Source organism: Geotrypetes seraphini, chromosome 3, assembly GCF_902459505.1.
Source record: "Geotrypetes seraphini chromosome 3, aGeoSer1.1, whole genome shotgun sequence".
Lineage (NCBI taxonomy): Eukaryota > Metazoa > Chordata > Amphibia > Gymnophiona > Dermophiidae > Geotrypetes > Geotrypetes seraphini.
Window position 1 is genome coordinate 351,587,507 of NC_047086.1, and position 20,115 is coordinate 351,607,621.

Genomic DNA, 20,115 nt, shown 5'->3' on the forward strand with positions numbered 1-20,115 from the left:
GTAATGTAATGTAATTTATTTCTTATATACCGCTACATCCGTTAGGTTCTAAGCGGTTTACAGAAAATATACATTAAGATTAGAAATAAGAAAGGTACTTGAAAAATTCCCTTACTGTCCCGAAGGCTCACAATCTAACTAAAGTACCTGGAGGGTAATAGAGAAGTGAAAAGTAGAGTTCGAGGAAAAATAAAAATAAAATAAACATTTTAACAAGACAGCATTGATCTAAATACTTTGGAAGGTAGAAGAGAGGAGAGAAAGGAATAGAAGCAGAAGGGGGAGCCGTTGAACAGTAGAATTCTGGAGAAATTTAAATGATAGAAATAGAACAAAACAAAGACAAAAGGCAAAACAATAGATAAGATTAAAGATAAATCATAAGCTGGAAAGAAAAATAAAATAAAACTTTGTCTTCAATCCACGGTTTCAGCGTCAGTGATGAAGTGGAGCAAGTAAGTTTAGTGTACCATAAATCTTGCTACAGTACACAATATTCTAAATGAGGTCTCACCAAAGTCTTATATAGGGACATTAATACCTCCTTTTTCCTACTGGCCATTCTTCTCCCTATGCACCAAAGCATATTTCTAGCTTTCGCCATCACCTTTTCAACCTGTTTGACCACTTTTCGATCATCACACACTATCACTCCCAAGTCCTGCTCCTCTTTTGTGCACAAAAGTTCTTCACCCCCTAGACCAGGGCTGCCCAAGTCCGGTCCTCGAGATCTACTGGCAGGCCAGGTTTTCAGGATATCCACAATGAATATACATGAGAGGGATTTGTCTGCACTGCCTTCTTGGTATGCAAATCTCTCTCATGCATGTTCATTGTGGATATCCTGAAAACCTGGCCTGCCAGTAGATCTCGAGGACTGAACTTGGGCAGCCCTGCCATAGACTGTACTATTCTCTTGGGTTTCTGCAGTCCAAATGCATGACCTTGCATTTCTTACCATTAAATCTTAGCTGCCAAATTTCAGATCATTCCTCAAATTTTGCTTGGTCCTTCCTCATGTTTTCCATACCATCAGAGGTGTGTACTCTATTACATTTTGATATCATCCGTAAAGAGCCAAATCTTACTATCACAGTACACATTATATACACATGCTCTGTCCCTAGTGGACTCACAATCTTAGGGGGGGGTTGTATCTGGTGCAATGGAGAGTTAGGTGACTTGCCCAAGATCTCAAGGATCTGCAGTGGAAACTGAACCCAGTTCCCCAGGATTGTGGCCCGCTGCACCAACCATTAGTCTACTCCTTCACATTAAAAAAATGTTTTATTTGTGCATCCAACCTGTGTAGCATTTGATGGAGGAATCTTCACTCATTTATTTCAGCTTTGATCACAACCTCTCAATCAAAATAGCATCCATTTAAAATACTCTGAATTATATACATGTGAGCAACTATGGGCCTCCCATCCCCTTTCTAAGATCTAAATTTAAAAGCTGCCCTCTCTTTTTTAAGGCTTAGTACCAGCAGCCTGGTTCCACCCTGATTAAGATGAAGCCCATCCTTTCAGAAAAAGGCTTCCTATTCCCCAGAACCTTGCCCAGTTCCTTACAACTCTAAATCCTTCCTCCTTGCACCATCCTCATCTATATTTTGGCAACGCGAGCTCTTCCTATATCTAACATGCTGCAGCAGAACATCATTTCTGAGAACGATACCCTGGAGATTCTGGATTTCAACTTTCTAAACTAAACTACTTATATACCGCATCCTCTCCACGGAAGTGGAGCTCGGCACGGTTTACAAGAACTTAAAATATAAGAAGAGAAAGGAAAAGGTTTACATGAGCTTATATATAGAATGGAAGAATAAGGGGGGAAATAGAATTACATGTCAGAGAAGAGCCAAGTTTTCAGTTGCTTGCGGAATAGTTGGAGAGAGCCCAGGTTCCGCAACGGGATAGTAAGGTCGTTCCAGAGACCTGTGATTTTGAAGAGAAGAGATTTTCCCAGTTTACCTGCATAGAGAATACCGCGTAGAGAGGGGAAGGATAGTTTATATCTTTGGGCGGGTCTGGTGGAGTCAGGACTCGAGGAGTTAAAGGATAGTGAGATTAGGGGAGGAAGGATGCCGTGAATGCTCTTAAAAGCCAGGCAGAAGCATTTGAAATGGATTCTGGAAATCACTGGGAGCCAGTGAAGATTGGACAGGAGTGAGGAGACATGGTCAGATTTGCGTTTTGCAAAGATCAACTTGGCTGCAGTATTCTGGATAAGCTGGAGTCTTTGAAGACTAAACAGAAAAGCATTCAAAGGTAAAAAAACAACACCACATTACAGAATGATAATAGTGTGACTATAGTGAAGGAATAGCATAAGGTGATGTTTTAAGTCACCCTAAATACCTTATAACAATGCTATTCTCACAAATATTCTCAGCCCTCAGAGATGCCACCAGGGGATCAAAAAATCATATCCTCTGGCTTTATGCACCTAATCGTCATGGGGTTGATGCAATGTTTTAACTGTTATGTCTTTTTATATATTTTATAGTTTTGTTATTTTTTTATATATATATTACTCTTATAATAATTTTAAAATAATAAATATTACTGAAGAGTATTTAGTACTTAGCTTATACGGAGTGGTTGCTGGTAAGGGATAAACAAGCCAACATGTTTCACCCGTGGAGGGGGTTTCCTCAGGGCTACTATCCCTTTTTTATGTTCGTTTTTCACGACGTGACCACCCGATCCAAGTTCTCAAGATTTTGTCGAGATTTCACCTTATACAAAACCCATTTGTTTAAGCCTATTATCCAATTCATATAGTGAAGGAATGACATAACTAAAAAGATGGTGCTGGCAATGAATGAGAAACTATCTATTTTCAGAGTATTTAAAGGAGACATGTCTTTCTACTCTCCACAGAGGCAGTTCTATTACATTATTTTTAAAAAGCCCTTATGTTCAAACAGATGCATGTATTAGTAATTTATAACACCGAGCTTGGAAGTTGCATTACTTAAATGTGTGGGATCTGTGTATTTAGTTATTCCTCTTACAATCTTTTAATAAGGAATTTGGATTACACAATGCTAAGTAAACAAAGTTGCTACCAACCCCACATGAGCTAACATGTTGAAAGTACTTCATGGCCTGGGGTTACTAAGCCAGCACCCACTTTTAAGGATAAAAAAACTGTTCAGGTGATTTCAAATATGAAGACATCTGATCTTAAAAAATAAGCTGCAGTTTACCTGAATTTGTGCCAGGATAAGGGTATCTGATCTCTCCGGGGATAGAGATAAAAACTGCAAGTTTGTTCATATTCATCAACCTACATTACAATAAAATTCCTGCGCCTTTTGCAAGAAACCTTTCACCGCTGTTATTTCTCAATAATGGAATGTTCAACATATATTTGTTTAATCATGAAAAGGTTTCACAATCTTTGCCACAAAAGGAGCTTCAGCTAGGCCCGATTTCCTTGCAGTTCCAATTACATATGGCAAGAATACTTAGAGCAGAGCTTCCCAAACTGTGGGTCAGAACCCCAGAGAGGGGTCACAAAACCTGATTTTGGTATCATGACCTAGGTGGGCTCTCCATTTGTTTGGGTGTCCTTGCGTCTTTCTAACCTGTAAGGAGTTTGTCCGGGTTTTTGGCTCAGGGCTGTGTCTGAGAGGGCCTCCGAGCATGCACGGATGTGACGTGATGACATCATAAGCATGCGCACATGCATGCGACATCCTTGCATCACATCTGCAAACTTAAGAGGTTTGTGTGGGGGCAGGGCTGGGGTGGAATGGGGTGGGGCCACATGTCCAGGTTTATACTTTGTGAAACCTGGTAACCCTAACTGGGAAGCATTTGGTTAGGAAATGTACTGATAAGCAAATAATCTGCAATATCAGTACCACTACAAAATTATACAGTCTAGCACTGTAAAATGTAATTATAACAGGGCATCGAGGTACCGAGATTAATTGGGAGGCAGGTATGCTAGTACCACTGCTTGAACCTCAACAGAACCCAGAGCCAAACTTTCTGAAACCCAGATTGCAGAAAGGCCAAAATCTGGGGAAAACATGATGTGAATGGGGAGATTGCTCTCAGAGAGCTTCAGTCTTTTGACTTACTCAAAATAAACTAATCAACCCATCGAAATAAAAAACAAAAAAAACCTCTTCTTTTCGGGAAAGTAATTACAGTAGTCTGAAATTTATCTCACCCAATTCTACTCAACATTCCTGTTCCTACAACGAGAGTTTTAGGCATGATTTTAGATTCTACATTAACACAGATAGCCTCAGTTGTTTGAAACTGTTTTTATAATTTAAGATATATTTGTTCAATTCAGTCTTTGCTTCATTCTTCAGCATAAAATGTTTTAGTTCACACGTTTGTCATTCGTTGCCTAGATTACTGTAACTTATTGTATAAAGGCATACAGGTAAAAGGTCTCAAAAGGCTTCAACTGATTCAAAACATTACAATAAAAAACTTATAACAGGACACAAAAAATACAATCATGTTACACCCAGCTGAGGTTTTCCTCTGCTTCCCCCAGGTGGTTTACCATTTTGCCAGCTCCCTCTTCTGTCTTGCTGCAGCGTTTGCACGTTTGTACAGCCCCAGAAACATTTTTTTCAGCCAATGTGGCCCAGGGAAGCCAAAAGGCTGGACACCTCTGCTCTAGAGTTTCCTTTCAATTGAAAGACTCATAAGAACATAAGAATTTGCCTCCGCTGGGTCAGACCAGAGGTCCATCCCGCCCAGCGGTCCGCTCCCGTGGCGGCCCTCCAGGCCCATCACCTGTGCAATTCCTATAACCTACTTCAACTCCTATCTGTACCCCTCAATCCCCTTATCCTCTAGGAACCTATCCAAACCTTCTTTGAAGCCCTGTAACGTGCTCTGGCCTATCACGGCCTCCGGAAGCGCGTTCCATGTGTCCACCACCCTCTGGGTGAAAAAGAACTTCCTAGCATTTGTTCTAAACCTGCCCCCTTTTAATTTCTCCGTGTGCCCCCTTGTACTTGTGGTTCCCCACATGTGAAGAATCTGTCCCTGTCTATCTTTTCGATGCCCTTATTTATACCACCTGATATTTAAACATTTCTATCATATCTCCCCTCCAAAGTACACATATTGAGATCTTTAAATCTGTCTCTATACACCTTATGATGAACACCATCAACCATTTCAGTTATCTTCCTCTTGACTAACTCCATAAGAACATAAGTAGTGCCTCTGCTGGGTCAGACCACAGGTCCATCACGCCCAGCATTCCGCTCCCGCGGCGGCCCAACAGGTCATGACCTGTCTGAATCACCCCTTGGTTTCTCATCGAAGTCCTATCTTCCCATCAAATTCTTGACCCTTTGTCCCTGCACCCCTTTCAGTACCCTACGATCCCTTTGTCCCTCAGGAATCTGTCCAATCCCTGTTTGAATCCCTGTACTGTATTCATCCTTTAGATTTTTTGAATGCGGTCTCCAGAACTGTACACAGTATTCTAAATGAAGTTGTACCAGGAGTTTTATACAGGGGCATCAATACCTACTTTTTCCTACTGGCCATTCCTCTCCCTATGCACCCAAGCATCTGCTAGCTTTTGCCATCACCTTTTCAACCTGACTGGTCACCTTAAGATCATCACATACTATCACACCCAAGTTCTGCTCCTCTTTTGTGCACAAAAATTATTTTCCCCTAAACCAGTGGTCGCAACCCTATCCTGGAGGGTTTTCAAGATAGCCCTAATGAATATGCATGAGAGAGATCTGCATATAATGGAGGTGACAGGCATGCAAATCTGTTCCATGCATATTCATTAGGGCTATTCTGAAAACCCGACTGGCCTGGGAATCCTCCAGGACAGGGTTGGAACCACTGCCTTAAACTATACTGTTCTCTCAGGTTTCTGCAGCCCAAATACACAACTTTGCATTTCTTAACATTAATCTTAGCTACCAAATTTCAGACCATTCCTCAAGCTTCACCAAGTCCTTCCTCGTGTTTTGCACATCAGGGGTGTCTGCGGATTGTGACAAACCCAGGTCCGTTTCGGGTTTTGGCCAAAACAAACCCGAATCCGTACCGGGTTTTGCCCCAGTGATCAGGAGTATTCACAGTGCACCTAGATGCAGGAGGGCTGATCAGGTGACCTGCCAATTGATTGATGAAGCTGACTTCTGCTCTGATTCTGACATGTAGGTAGAAGAGACAGGGCAGGATAAGATTAAGAGAAAAATCCTACACTCCATGCAGACCTGTCACTGTCAGAAAGCTTATTCAGTTTGAACAGCCTGTTAAAATCAGGGCTAGGGAGAAACCTGCCTGTAATAGCAGGAAGCAAGCCGGTGTGTGGAAAACCCTTCCCCCACCTTCTCAGAGGGGGAGTGGTTATCCACAGGATATAACGAGGCACAGGGGACATATGGGAAGGGGAGAGGAGAGACGGGAGAATGGGAAGCTGAAAGGAGGCAGTCTCTCACAGACTGTCCCATGCTGAGGCAGATGAGTTATCTCCTGTCTGGGACACTGGAGTACAGCCAGAAGGAGAAGCCATGGAGGGGCAGGAAAACTGTGTAGGAGCTGACACTCTGCCAACACCCATGGAGACCCAGTAAGCCTAAGATTGGGATTTAATTTCTTTATGCTGCAAGCTTGTCTCTTACCCGTTTGAAGCCAGTGAAGCTCTCCTGGGAAGCCACATTTTTGAGGTTTTCTGTAAAGCAGGAATGTGTGTGTTTTCTGACAAACCATTTTGAATGTATTTCCTGTATGATGATTCAGCTGGGAAATCTCGATGGTCCTGCACAGCTGTGCCTGATTGCTACAGCAACGTTTAGAGGGAAACGTTTGCTTGATTTTGAACTCTGAATAATGCTGTGATTCTTATGTGTTCTGGACTGTTGGATAAAAGCATTACTTATCTGATTATTACTGCGCTGGTGAAGAGAACTGTATTTCTTGACTGATTAAAGTCCAGAAGCAGGGGACTGTACACAAGGCAGTGCTGACCCAGATTCAACTGCCTGATTATATTATTTTGAACCTTTGTATTTCATGCAATATCAGTCCATCCTGAACTACAAGGCTGTTGCCTATATTTTTTGATTTATTCAACCAGTGGTTGAAATAAAGTTTATTTTTGCTTTGCCATTGCTGACTAAGATGCCTTTATACTTTGCATGCTGATAAGTTTAGAATGTGCCTGTTTTAAAGACCTGAAGGATCCCTTAGTGGAAAGGGACACGCCGGGTTTCAGCTTTGGTCACATTCCCAGGTGCTCGCTGCGCCTTACAGGAGCCCGGGTGGTGACGATTTGGTGTCAGGAGTGCGATTTGGTACCTCCTTCAGGTGAAGAAAGGCATAGCAAGGTGGAAAATTTTTTTATTTTTATTTTTTTTGTTGTTCTTCTGGATTTTCAACTGTGGATTAATGTTGCCGGAGGAAAAGTTTGTTGGACTAAACTTCTGGAAGTGATTGCTGAACTGGGAGTTAGAAGTCTTCAGGACAGCGTTTTGGAGCCTGCAGAGGAGCAGCTGGATCAACAGCGGAGGAATCCACAGCAGTGCAGCGCAGGAGAGTGTTCCAGGAGTGGAGCCGGTGACCAGACGATCCCTGGAGTTTCCAGTGGAACCAGAGGGGGCCGGGAGGTCCTGGAAGAAGGGCGGTGCACCCTGTAAGGAGCACAGAGGCGAAGACTCACCAGTACTGCGGTAAGCGCACTAGACAGAGGGTCTAGGAGGGTGGTACTGGGGGGGTCAGTGATTGTTAGGATACCACACTTGGATCGAGTGTTTGTGTCTCACATTTCCACAGATCCAGGATGGAGTCTTCAGCATTGGTGGCAGTGGCAGCGGAGTGTCACAGGCAGAACGAGGAGCTGAAGAAGGTGATAGACGCCAATCAAGGTCTGTGGCAGGCGAGCCAGGAAGCAGCAGAGTGGCACCACAAGGACTTTGTACATGTAATGGAGGCACAGGCACAAATGATGGGACGGCTTTTGCAAGTGTTAGAGGCGTACATGGACGCCCAAAGTAGGGTAAATATTGTGAGACCTGCTTTTAGAGCACACCCACCCACATCCATCCCGATACACACATCTGGGGATATAGGACCCAGTGGGAAAAGATTTGCTAGAACCCAGGGTAACACCCAGAGGAAATTTACACCTAATACAGGGGTGCAATGTTTCAAGTGTGGGGGAAGAGGACACCGACAGTGGGAATGCAGGCAGAGGAGAGACTGTACCATAACAACTGAGGTAAGGAGGAGCCCTCAGGGGGGTTATGTGCAGAAGGTATGGGTACAAAACAAAGCAGTGACTGCCTTACTAGACACAGGGGCGGAACAGAGTGCTATGGCCAGTGACCTGTGGCAACAGATAAAAGGTGACATCTCTGAAAGCACTAGCCTTAAGGAAGTTGAGATAGGATGTGTCCACGGTGATAAAAAGAAATACCCGGTGCGGATAGTGAATGTGAAGAGTGAAGGGGCAGCGGTATCATTGCAAGTGGCCCTAGTACACAACCTACCTTATGCCCTGATATTAGGTCAGGATTGGCTAAGAACCCAGGGAGGAGAGTTCCAAGTAGCCGGCCATAATAATATAAGCATACAGGCGGGTAGCCAAATATTAGGGGCATGGACCAAAAGAAAGCAGAATTACCCGAGGAGAGTACGGAGAGGCTGGCAGCCGACATTAAGATGGGTATCAATGTCTGATAAAGCCAAGGCCCCTACTAGAGCTTATGAGCGCGCAGCAGGTTATGACATATATGCGGCTCAAGAGGTAGAGGTGCCCGCTCAGGGGAGAGCAGTAGTATGCACTGACATACAGGTATCACCACCCCCAGGCTCCTATATAAGACTTGCCTCACGGTCAGGTTTGGCAGCGAAGAAGGCTATAGAAGTGGCAGCTGGGGTGATTGATCCCGATTACCGGGGTAATGTTGGAGTAATATTGGTGAATCATGGGTTGGAGCCCTATTGGGTCCGACAGGGGGATTGCATCGCTCAGATGATATGTGAGCGGATCTGGCCAGCAAAATTGCAACAGTGGGTACACTTGCCAGTAACAGGCAGGGGTGCTAAAGGCTTTGGCTCATCCGATAGGGCAATTCCCGCAGAGCAAGGTAAGCAGGAACAGCTACCAGGAGAGCCTCAGCAAGGAGTTAGGATTGGACAGAATGGCAGTCAAGAACATAAGATACAGGGAAGTGTCCCAGAAACAATTACACTACACGAACCTCAAAGGAAGGGCAGCGCAGGTATGGAGGAAGTCCTCAAACAAGAACTGAGGGAGTTGAGGGAACAATTAAAGTCCCTGAGGGAGGAAAAGAAACAAGAAATGTACGATCATACACAACAGTCAGCAGAAACCTTTAATAAAGCCCTGACGGAGATGGCTGGGCAACTCTCCCAAATAGGCAAACAGGTAGTTGATGACCAACATCAGCAAGAAGAACTGGGAAAAATCTTAGAAACCCTATCGGGGAAATGGAAGGATAGGGAAGGAGAAAATAATAAATGGGGTGAACAGAAACAAGTACTAGATGCCCAAGTAGAACAACAGAAGTTGCAGCTTGATAAAATGGAGAATACACTAAAAGAAATTCAAACCCAAGTAGGGAGGAGTAAAAAGGAAAGGTTGAACGAGAGGGCTGAGGCTGTTGCAGCCCTAGCTCAGCGGGTGGAAGGGGTAGAAGTTCTGGATCAAAGAGAGATGGAGCCTACCCAAACACCAGTGCTACATTGGCCTGAAGATTTTCAGGACCCTCCTTCCATTACACAGGACCTTGAGAAGGACTGTAGGAATTCTAGGTTAAGTGAGGAGGCTGAAATGAATAGGGTAGAGGAAGATCTATCCCTACCGGACCCAATGATGTTAGGAGAGGAGGTGAGGTTCTCTCCCCAGCAGTGGGCACAATTTTTTCCTCACTTGTGTCCCGGTCAGCTCGGAGGGAGTTTACAGGGACCTGAAGCCACTCAGTCCTCAGGTAAAAAAACTAGAAATAAGAAACGTCATTGATTATTGCGCATCCCAGAGAATACAGGAGGTCCTTCATCTTTAAGCAGGAGTCAGCTTTTAAGTGTGGGGGAATGTGACAAACCCAGGTCCGTTTCGGGTTTTGGCCAAAACAAACCCGAATCCGTACCGGGTTTTGCCCCAGTGATCAGGAGTATTCACAGTGCACCTAGATGCAGGAGGGCTGATCAGGTGACCTGCCAATTGATTGATGAAGCTGACTTCTGCTCTGATTCTGACATGTAGGTAGAAGAGACAGGGCAGGATAAGATTAAGAGAAAAATCCTACACTCCATGCAGACCTGTCACTGTCAGAAAGCTTATTCAGTTTGAACAGCCTGTTAAAATCAGGGCTAGGGAGAAACCTGCCTGTAATAGCAGGAAGCAAGCCGGTGTGTGGAAAACCCTTCCCCCACCTTCTCAGAGGGGGAGTGGTTATCCACAGGATATAACGAGGCACAGGGGACATATGGGAAGGGGAGAGGAGAGACGGGAGAATGGGAAGCTGAAAGGAGGCAGTCTCTCACAGACTGTCCCATGCTGAGGCAGATGAGTTATCTCCTGTCTGGGACACTGGAGTACAGCCAGAAGGAGAAGCCATGGAGGGGCAGGAAAACTGTGTAGGAGCTGACACTCTGCCAACACCCATGGAGACCCAGTAAGCCTAAGATTGGGATTTAATTTCTTTATGCTGCAAGCTTGTCTCTTACCCGTTTGAAGCCAGTGAAGCTCTCCTGGGAAGCCACATTTTTGAGGTTTTCTGTAAAGCAGGAATGTGTGTGTTTTCTGACAAACCATTTTGAATGTATTTCCTGTATGATGATTCAGCTGGGAAATCTCGATGGTCCTGCACAGCTGTGCCTGATTGCTACAGCAACGTTTAGAGGGAAACGTTTGCTTGATTTTGAACTCTGAATAATGCTGTGATTCTTATGTGTTCTGGACTGTTGGATAAAAGCATTACTTATCTGATTATTACTGCGCTGGTGAAGAGAACTGTATTTCTTGACTGATTAAAGTCCAGAAGCAGGGGACTGTACACAAGGCAGTGCTGACCCAGATTCAACTGCCTGATTATATTATTTTGAACCTTTGTATTTCATGCAATATCAGTCCATCCTGAACTACAAGGCTGTTGCCTATATTTTTTGATTTATTCAACCAGTGGTTGAAATAAAGTTTATTTTTGCTTTGCCATTGCTGACTAAGATGCCTTTATACTTTGCATGCTGATAAGTTTAGAATGTGCCTGTTTTAAAGACCTGAAGGATCCCTTAGTGGAAAGGGACACGCCGGGTTTCAGCTTTGGTCACATTCCCAGGTGCTCGCTGCGCCTTACAGGAGCCCGGGTGGTGACAGGATGTGTATCATCCGCAAAGAGGCATATTTTACCAGTCAGTCCTTCAGCAATATCACTTACAAAAATATTAAAAACAGGCCCAAGAATCGAACCATGAGGCACACCATGGGTAGCATCCCCTTCCTCAGAGTGATCTCCATTGATCACTACTCTGTCGCCTTCCACTCAACCAGTTCCTGACCTAGTCTGTCACTTTGGGGCCCATACCGAGGGCAGTTAGTTTATTAGATGCCTGTGAAACCTTGTCAAAAGCTTTGCTAAAATCATACCTAGCATACTCCCTCTATCCAATTCTCTAGTCACCTAGTCATAGAAATTGATCAAATTTGTCTGCCAAGATTTGCCTCTAGTGAATCCATGTTGCCTTGGTCCTGTAATCCACTGGTTTCCAGAAACATTACTGTTTTAAAAGTGTTTCCATTAGAGCAGGGGTGTCAAACTCAAATACAGAGTGGACCAAAATCAAAAACTTGGACCAAGTCACAGGCCAACCTTGATATTTATTGAAAAAAAAAATGTCTCCAATTGAGGAAGATTTTCCTTCTGATCAGATATAACGATGAATAGGGCACAGGTGATGAATGTAGGCCACGCTCAATATGGTGAGAGGGAAAAACAGCTGAGCTAAACTTAAAACGGAAAAACTACAAAGGGATTAAAACTAATTAGCAAAATATGTTTGAAAAAGCGTAAAAATATAATCATAATAAAAATCATTACATGAAACAGAGAAGACAAATAGGAATATGGAAAAACACTAGCACCAGAAAAGAATGAGTACCACTGAAACAAAATGCCAAAATTAGAACAAGATCAAAAGACTATAATACAAGGGATTAAAAAGATGAAAAAAACCCAATACTTCCCAAAAAAGCAATTGCAGAAGAGTCTAGTGCTACTGCGACACAGTGTGAGACTGTGAAGAGAGCCAGAGAATGCTGCGGGAACTTGTAAAAATGTCAAACGTGATGATGTGCCTAATGGGGATGTGAGCTGTTTGGCTCAAAAAAAACTTGTCTACTGGCAGACCAGCTCTAGTAGACATTTGGTATTTTCTCATGGGATCATTTTATAGAAAGGGGATGGCATTGAAATAAAAAAATCTTAAGACCGTCACACTAGGGTGTAACCTACAAAGAGTGGCAGGTACTACTCTGGCTGCTTTGTTGGGCAGACTGGATTGATCGTACAAGGCAGTGCATAGGAAGGAAGGGAAGCTGTTCGCCCTGGGTACCATGATGGGGGCACCGGCACTACTCTTCCTCTCCACCTCCTCCACCACACACGCATCCCCCTTCCCTTCCCCCTACCTCTAGTAGTTCACCGCTGCGAGCAACAACTTCAACGTGCTCCTTGCAACCGCGTTGGCTCTCCAGCCGACGTCACTTCCGAGTGCCGCACATAGGAAGTGGCATCGCCAGGGTCGCGGGAAGCACACTGAAGTTGTTACTCGTGGCGGTGAACAACTAGAGGTACGGAAAGAGGAGGGGAAAGGAAGGGGGGCACACATCTCCGCCCCAGGCACCTCTCACCCTCGCTGTATCACTGGTATAAGGTCTTTTATCTATATACCATTGTTTACTATATTAGAACCAGAGTTACAACATACTGAAAACGAATCTACAACCTAGTGGTTGGAATGCAAATGATTAGAAGTCTATATAATCTCATCAACGAGGATAAATTGAAGAAACTTGGATCAATAAACCTGGAAAAGCGAAACTGTACAGGTAACTTGAGAGCAATTTTCAGTGCCTGAAAGGCTGTTACCATGAGCATGGCGAGATGAGTTATCCCTATCCATTGATGATAGGACAAGCAGTAATTACTTCTCTTTCTTCTTCCCCTCTTGAAGTCAGTCAATTTGTACCTTTGCTTAATCTTTTGTAAACTGCATAGAACTTCACGGTATTGCGGTATATAAGCTGTTATTATTGTTATTAATAAGATTAAACTATTGCAAGGCATATTTTTAGAGACATAAGGAAAAGGCTTCCTAACTGTCTTTTTATGGTTTCAGTGCAGTCAATACTGTTGTATTTGAGAGGTTATTTTTTTAGCATTGCTAAAAACTCTTACATTGCTATGTACATGGCGCCACCTTGTGTCAGAAAACCAATTTGCCCTCAGACTTCTCACCTTTTTAGACAGTTTTGCTTTAATCCTAACAGATGATTTGGGGTGTTTTATTTTAGTCCTGCATGGAATAATTTATGTATTTACACAAGCTTGATATGTTATGCTGTTTACAGTCAGAACAAAATCATAGATAGAAAAAGAAAAGGAAGTAGTTATTGTGTAATTTTACAGTGAAAAAAGTTATATTTCATTTTAAAGTCTGTTAGTGGAGTACGAGTGAAGTAGGAACTTATTAGTTTAGTCTAACTTTGCTGCAAAAAGTTTATATTTAGTGCTTACACTGCCTTGCTTTTGACTCCATATTTTTCTGTTTGTGCCACTATTTTTTCCTTTATTTAACATTTCAAACATTCCCAAGACAAAAACTCTTGTTACAAGAAACACAGGAAAGAATCATATTTAAATATATAAGAAAAAGGGCAAATTACACCCAAAAGGAATCTAATTAGACCTCAAGTAATGGGGGCTGGTCAAAAGAAAAGAAAGAAGAAAAAACTTATCTATTTAAAAAGGAATTTAAGGCTTAATGTGAAACCAGTCATTACTTTTTCAGTACAACATGACTCTCATACTATTTGCTTTAACTCAAGAAAGTCCTTCAAATTGTTCAGGGGAATAAAATACATATTTAGACCCCGCATATTGTACCAGGCATTTACATGGATATGCCAGCAGGAAAGTGGCTCCTATGTCAATGGTCTTCTGTCTCAAAATATAGAAAATCTTTTCTGGTTTTGAGTAGTTGTTTTTTTTTTGCAACATCTGGATAAACCTAAATTTTGGACCCCCAAAGGGGATATGAGAATTCTTAAAATAAAAGATAAAAAACCTGTACCGAAACAAAGCTTATATTATAACTATGGCACATTATAAGCTGTTAACCTGTAACCTGTTCTGGTCTCTTTGGGGATGACAGGATAGAAAACGAATTAAATTCTTAAGACCATATTCATACCTTGTTTAAAAACAAACGACATTAATAACTTTGCCCTTTCAGTAACATCTGTTATGGATTGTTCTAATATGGCAGATATATTATCAAAATCAATTTGTGGCTTTCCTCTGTTTTCCCCCATTCCAACTCCTAGCCATATTCTTAGTAGGTAAATATTAAATTTTATTAATAGGAAGAATAGTCAGAAGAAATTTTTAAATTCTCAAGATATCACCTGAAAAAAAATCCAAAGCTAATACTCCCGGAGTCATGGGGAAATTTAACAGATGGAGATTTAAACGTCTTATTAGAAGTTTTCCACGCAATTGCAGATTATCTTTCACCATAGAAATTTTAAATTGCTGGAGATGTTGCACCTCTTCTGACACCTGCCTGACACGACCAGCAAGGTCTTCTTTAACCGATTCAACAGTCTTAGTCAAATTCTCAATTTTTTTTTTTATTTTTTTTTTTAATTATTTATTTATCACATTTTCCATAAAAAATATCAAGTATCCACTTGTACAGAAAGATAGAGTTATCTAAAGAATACAAAATACAAAAACTTTGTTATAATTAACACTATAAAAAAGAAAAATAGCTTAACTCCAGCTCAAGTCCACAAATCATAGATCCAAGAAGTAATAACAGCGAGCATTAATATAAAGAAAGAAAAAACAGGAAATTCAGGAAATCCAGTCAGCTGAAAAGTATCCAGGTTAATTCAATGAGCTCTCATACTGTCCCTGCTTTCAGGCGCTCAGCCGACAAGAAGGTAGTCAGTTGTGTAGGATCAAAGAAAACATATTTTTGCTTTTGATATATTATCACACATTTACATGGGTGTCTTAAAAAGAAAGAGGCTCCAAGCGCAATAACTCCCGGTTTTAGAATCAGAAATTCTCAACGCCGTTTTTGGGTTTCTCGTGCCAGGTCAGGAAACATTTGTATTTTATGTCCCAAGAATTCTTTTAACTTATTTTTAAAGTATAATCTTAGTAACCATTGTTTGTCTGGTGCCAAGGCAACTGTAAGAAGTAAAGTTGCTGGTGTCACGGTTTCCTTGCCGACTGTTCCAAAATTTTTGAAATATCTAATGACTTTTGGTCCATTGGTAATTCCTGTAATTTTGAATGTTGTCCTTCTTCCCTTCGTATAGGCAAATAGTAGACCTGGGTAAACGGTGGCAGCAGTTCTTCTGAAATTCCCAATATCTCTAGCATAAATCGTTTCAGCATATCTCGCGGAGGTATTGTTGCCACTCTAGGAAAGTTAATTAATCTAAGATTATTATTGCGAGAAATATTATCCAATGCTTCCAATTTCCTTCTCAAGTTTATATTATCTCGCATTAATGTTTCTGTTAGCTGTTTTGTGACCGTATTTGAGTTTTTTAATTCTTGCATATCAGTCTGTATATTTGTTATATGTGTTTCATGGGTTTTTAGTTTTTGTTCAACTTGGCACAATTGGGGCTTAATAGAATTAGCCAGATCTGCCACTAGATCCCAAATTGCTTCAAGGGTTATTTCTTGGGGCTTAACTATTGTGGCATATTTTTTAGGCACAGTTTTAGACAATTCAACTGACCTCACTTCTTGTAGGTGTCCCTCCTGAATGCTGTTGTTAGAAGTAACCTCAGACACCACAGGGCTCTCTAAACGGGAGTCCTGCTCCAAATCCAAGCTCCCCTCTCTGATTTTCGAAGCCTCACAGGAGGGGAGCTCACCGCCTTCCAGTAACTCCTCCTCTTGTGGGGAGCTGGCTGTCCGAGGTAGTGGGGGAGGTGCTCTGGTGTCGGGGATAAGGGAGATCTCTAGTCCCGGGGAGATCGCTTGCAGCCCGCCTCCAAGTGCCTCCATCGGGTGAGCCGACGCCGCCACTGATACCGCTTGCATCCGGCGAAGAAGTTCGTCGATGTTGCCGACTCTGATGGGGTCTGGGCGCCACGAGGCTGCAGCGGCGCTTCAGCCCCTTCGTTTTGGCATTTTAAAACGAAGAAAAAGTTTTTTGGAAGAGCAGGTAAATCGTTTAATCGCCCGAAAGTCTCAGCCAGGACGCTCAGCAAACCGTCCCTCAAATTCTCAATTTTTTTAACCATCATTGTTACCTATTCTGTTGATGCTTGCGGGGGGGGGGGGGTGTCAGGAGTGTCCAACAAGAGGAACTGGGCACCCCTCTTGCCAGCGATGCTTGCGGGTGATCGCGGCAGATTCGGGCAGGAGGGATTGGCCATCCTTCCTGCCGTGGAAGGTTGCAGGGCATTGCGGCAAGTTCGGGCAGGAACTGGGCATCCCTCCTGCCGCAATCAGTGCGGGGGGAGGGGGCGCAACATTTCCACGATTCTCTAACTGGCACTTATGACAGACGCTGGTTAGAGAATCGTGGTTTTAGGTGAAAGACTGGTCCCTCCCACACCTAAAAGGTCTTGTTTGGGACTTGGGCAAATTTTTTTTCGGAATAGGGCTTAAAGATAGACGTAGTAGCGTTCTGGGCAATTAAATGCCTGAAAGTACAGGTAAGCCATTTTTTGAAAAAAACACAAAAAACACCCTACACATTTTGGATGTTTTTTTTTTGAGAATCCCTGCTGCCTACTTTGAGCGCCAAGGGACTTAGATTTTTTTTTTTTTAATTATGCTCCTCCACATGTTGAGCAAAATGTTAAGTACATAGTAACTTTCTTCACTACTCAAGATTTTATAGACCTCCATTCTATATCCCCTCAGCCATCTTTTCTTCAAGCTGAAGAGCCCCAATCTCTCTAGCCTTTCTTCATGAGCATCATTCCATCAAAATGGGAGATGACATTTAATGTGAGTAAGTGCAAAGTGATGCATGTGGGAAAGAGGAACCTGAACTATAACTATGTGATGCAGGGTTCCATGTTAGCAGTCACTGCCCAGGCAAAGGATCTAGGTGTTATTGTTGAGGATACATTGAAACCCTCAGCTCAATGTGCGGCGGCTGCTAAAAAAGCAAATAGAATGTTCGGAATTATCAGGAAAGGAATGGAAAAAGATGAAGTTATAATGCCCTTGTATCGCTCTATGGTACAGCCGCACCTTGATTACTGTGTGCAATTCTGGTCACTAAATCTAAAAAAAAAAAAAGATATAGCAGAATTAGAAAAGGTACAGAGAAGGGCAACGAAAATGATAAAAAGGACTTCCCTATGAGGAAAGGCTAAAGTGGCTAGGGCTCTTCAGCTTGGAGAAGAGACAGCTCAGGGGTGATACGACAGAGGTCTATACAATAATGAGTGGAGTGGAAAGGGTAGATGTGAACCACTTGTTCACTCTTTAAAAATACTAGGACCAGGAGGCATGCGATGAATTTACTAAGTAGTAGATTTAAAACAAACCAGAGAAAATATTTCTTCACACAATGTGTAATTAAACTCTGGCATTTGTTGCCAGAGAATATGGTGAAATCAGTTAGCTTAGTGGGGTTTGAAAAAGGTTTGGATAATTTCCTAAAAGAGAAGTCCATTGGTCATTATTGAGATGGTTTGGGGAAATCCACTGCTTTTTTCTAGGATAAGTAGCATAAAATCTGTTTTACTACTTAGGATCTAACTAGGTATTTGGGACCTGGGTTGGCCACTGTTGGAAATAAGATAGTGGGCTTGATGGACCTTCAGTTATGCTATGATGCTTTATCATAGTCATTAGAATCTACATTGGAAGCACTGCTAAGTCATCATTTGCATCATCATTATCATGCTATTCGATTACAGAGGCAACTTTCACATTTTGGAATCATTTTTATTTGTTCATATGAAAAATTGCTAGAACCTCTTTGAAGGTTAATTTTCAATCTTAAAGGCCAAACGAAAAAGAGACTTTCGGTTTAAAGGCTTATTAATCCAATTGACAGTAACCCCACTAACTGGTTTAACTTAATCTCTTCTTCAAAGTGACACAACTCAACTCACCTCACAACTCAACACTCCAGGATTTGCTGGAGACCTGTAACCAGTTCCACAAACAGGCAACTCCACTGTTCTCGAAGGCTGTATTCCCTAAAGCAGTGTCTCGCAAACTTTCCGACTGGGTGGCACACTAAACCCACTGCCCCGGCCAGAAGGCACCTGGAAGTGTGCGGTCATCGATGCGATGACGCTCATGCATGACGTCACTGCAGCAACATCTGCACATGCAGAGGCCCATCAGGCTGTGACCCGCTTCGGTGGAGGGATCCAGGAAGAGGGGAGGTACAGAGAGAGGAGAGTCATCCACACTAGTTGATTGCCTACAACAGCGTTTTTCAACCTTTTTACACCTATGGACCGGCAGAAATTAAAAAAAATTATTTTGTGGACTGGCAAACTACTAAGATTGAAATTAAAAAAAACATTTCTGCCCCGTCTCCGTGAGCTCAGTCCCCGCAAACCATCTGATCCCATCCGCACAAGCCTCAGTTATGATTTTATATTGAATGTATTTTATTAAAGTATAAAAAGAAACAATATTCTGTACAATTGTCATTTTATAAATACAAATAATACAGAGCAAGGATAAATAAAACCCCTGCCTCCCCTCCCATTCACATATATCCCCTCTACTATCAAGAAAACTGAATACGCCAAATTATTACAGAATGCTACACAGAAAGGGAAAATTATGTCCTACCTGTTAATTTTCTTACCTTTAGTCACAGCAGATGAATCCAGAGACTAGTGGGATAACAGCCATCTACCAACAGGTGGAACTAGAGAGCACTGAGTTGTTCTCAGGGAATATCTTGGATGCACAGCCTCCTGGCCTACCAGTATAAGTTTTCTCAAAGCAGCTGAACAATGCACAGAAAAGGAATGAAACATACGAGACATAAGGAACATATGTAACTCCTTTCCGCACATGCGCTACCCAAATCACTGAGCATGCAATTCCACCCCCCAAGGCATGTCCAAACCGTGCCTGCGAGCGCCAAACCCCGCAACAGGGTGGGGCTCTGGATTCATCTGCTGTGACAAAAGGAAAGAAAATTAACAGGTAGGACATAATTTTCCCTTCCTTGTCAAGACTAGTGGGATGTACTAAAGCAATCCAAACATAGGGAGGGGAAGAACCCAGGGAACGCGTAATTCCATATCCCCCAATCTTGCCCTGCAGCACACGTCCAAGGAGATATGAAACTCCAGAGTATGTATCCCACGCTCATTCAGAGGCTAATCCCCCATAGCCCCTGTGAGCAGGAGCACCATGCTGCGTACATCTCCACTGCCTTGCCCCTCCACGGAAAATAAGAGGGCAAGCCAGCCTCTTACCATGACTACAATGCCCCAGATAACCTCCTGTGGAAGATAGTGCTGCCCAATTCGCAATTCGAATCGATTCTCCGATTCACTTTGGGTGAATTGATTCGAATCGGCTCCCTTGTTTTTCAAAACCGGAAGTTACATCGAAGCAAGGACTCTGGTGGCAGAGGGAAATCCCGAACGGGTCTTTGGTGCAGATTGGCGGCAGCAAGGCTTTTTCCTTCCAGGCTGCAAGTATTTTTCCTCTCCTCCCTGGCCAAGCAAAAGTGGTGGTAGCGCATACAATTCAGTACCCTGCGCGTCTTCTCTCCATTTGGCTGCCCAAGCGGAAACAGGAAGTTTTCACTGAGGAAAGGTCGCAGTGGAGAGAAGACGCCAAGGAGTGTTGGACAGGAGTGGATTGCTACCGCCACC

At 42.8% G+C, this 20,115-nt stretch overlaps 1 protein-coding gene across 1 annotated transcript in view; it reads left to right on the plus strand.

Moving 5' to 3' along the window:
* The first annotated feature begins 2,147 nt into the window (after positions 1–2,147).
* Positions 2,148–20,115, plus strand: part of CENPF (centromere protein F) — a 153,232-nt gene continuing 135,264 nt past the window's right edge. Inside the window, exon 1 of the mRNA XM_033936676.1 lies at positions 2,148–2,276. The gene's annotated coding sequence lies outside the window, so the exon portion shown is untranslated. The remainder of the gene's footprint in view (positions 2,277–20,115) is intronic.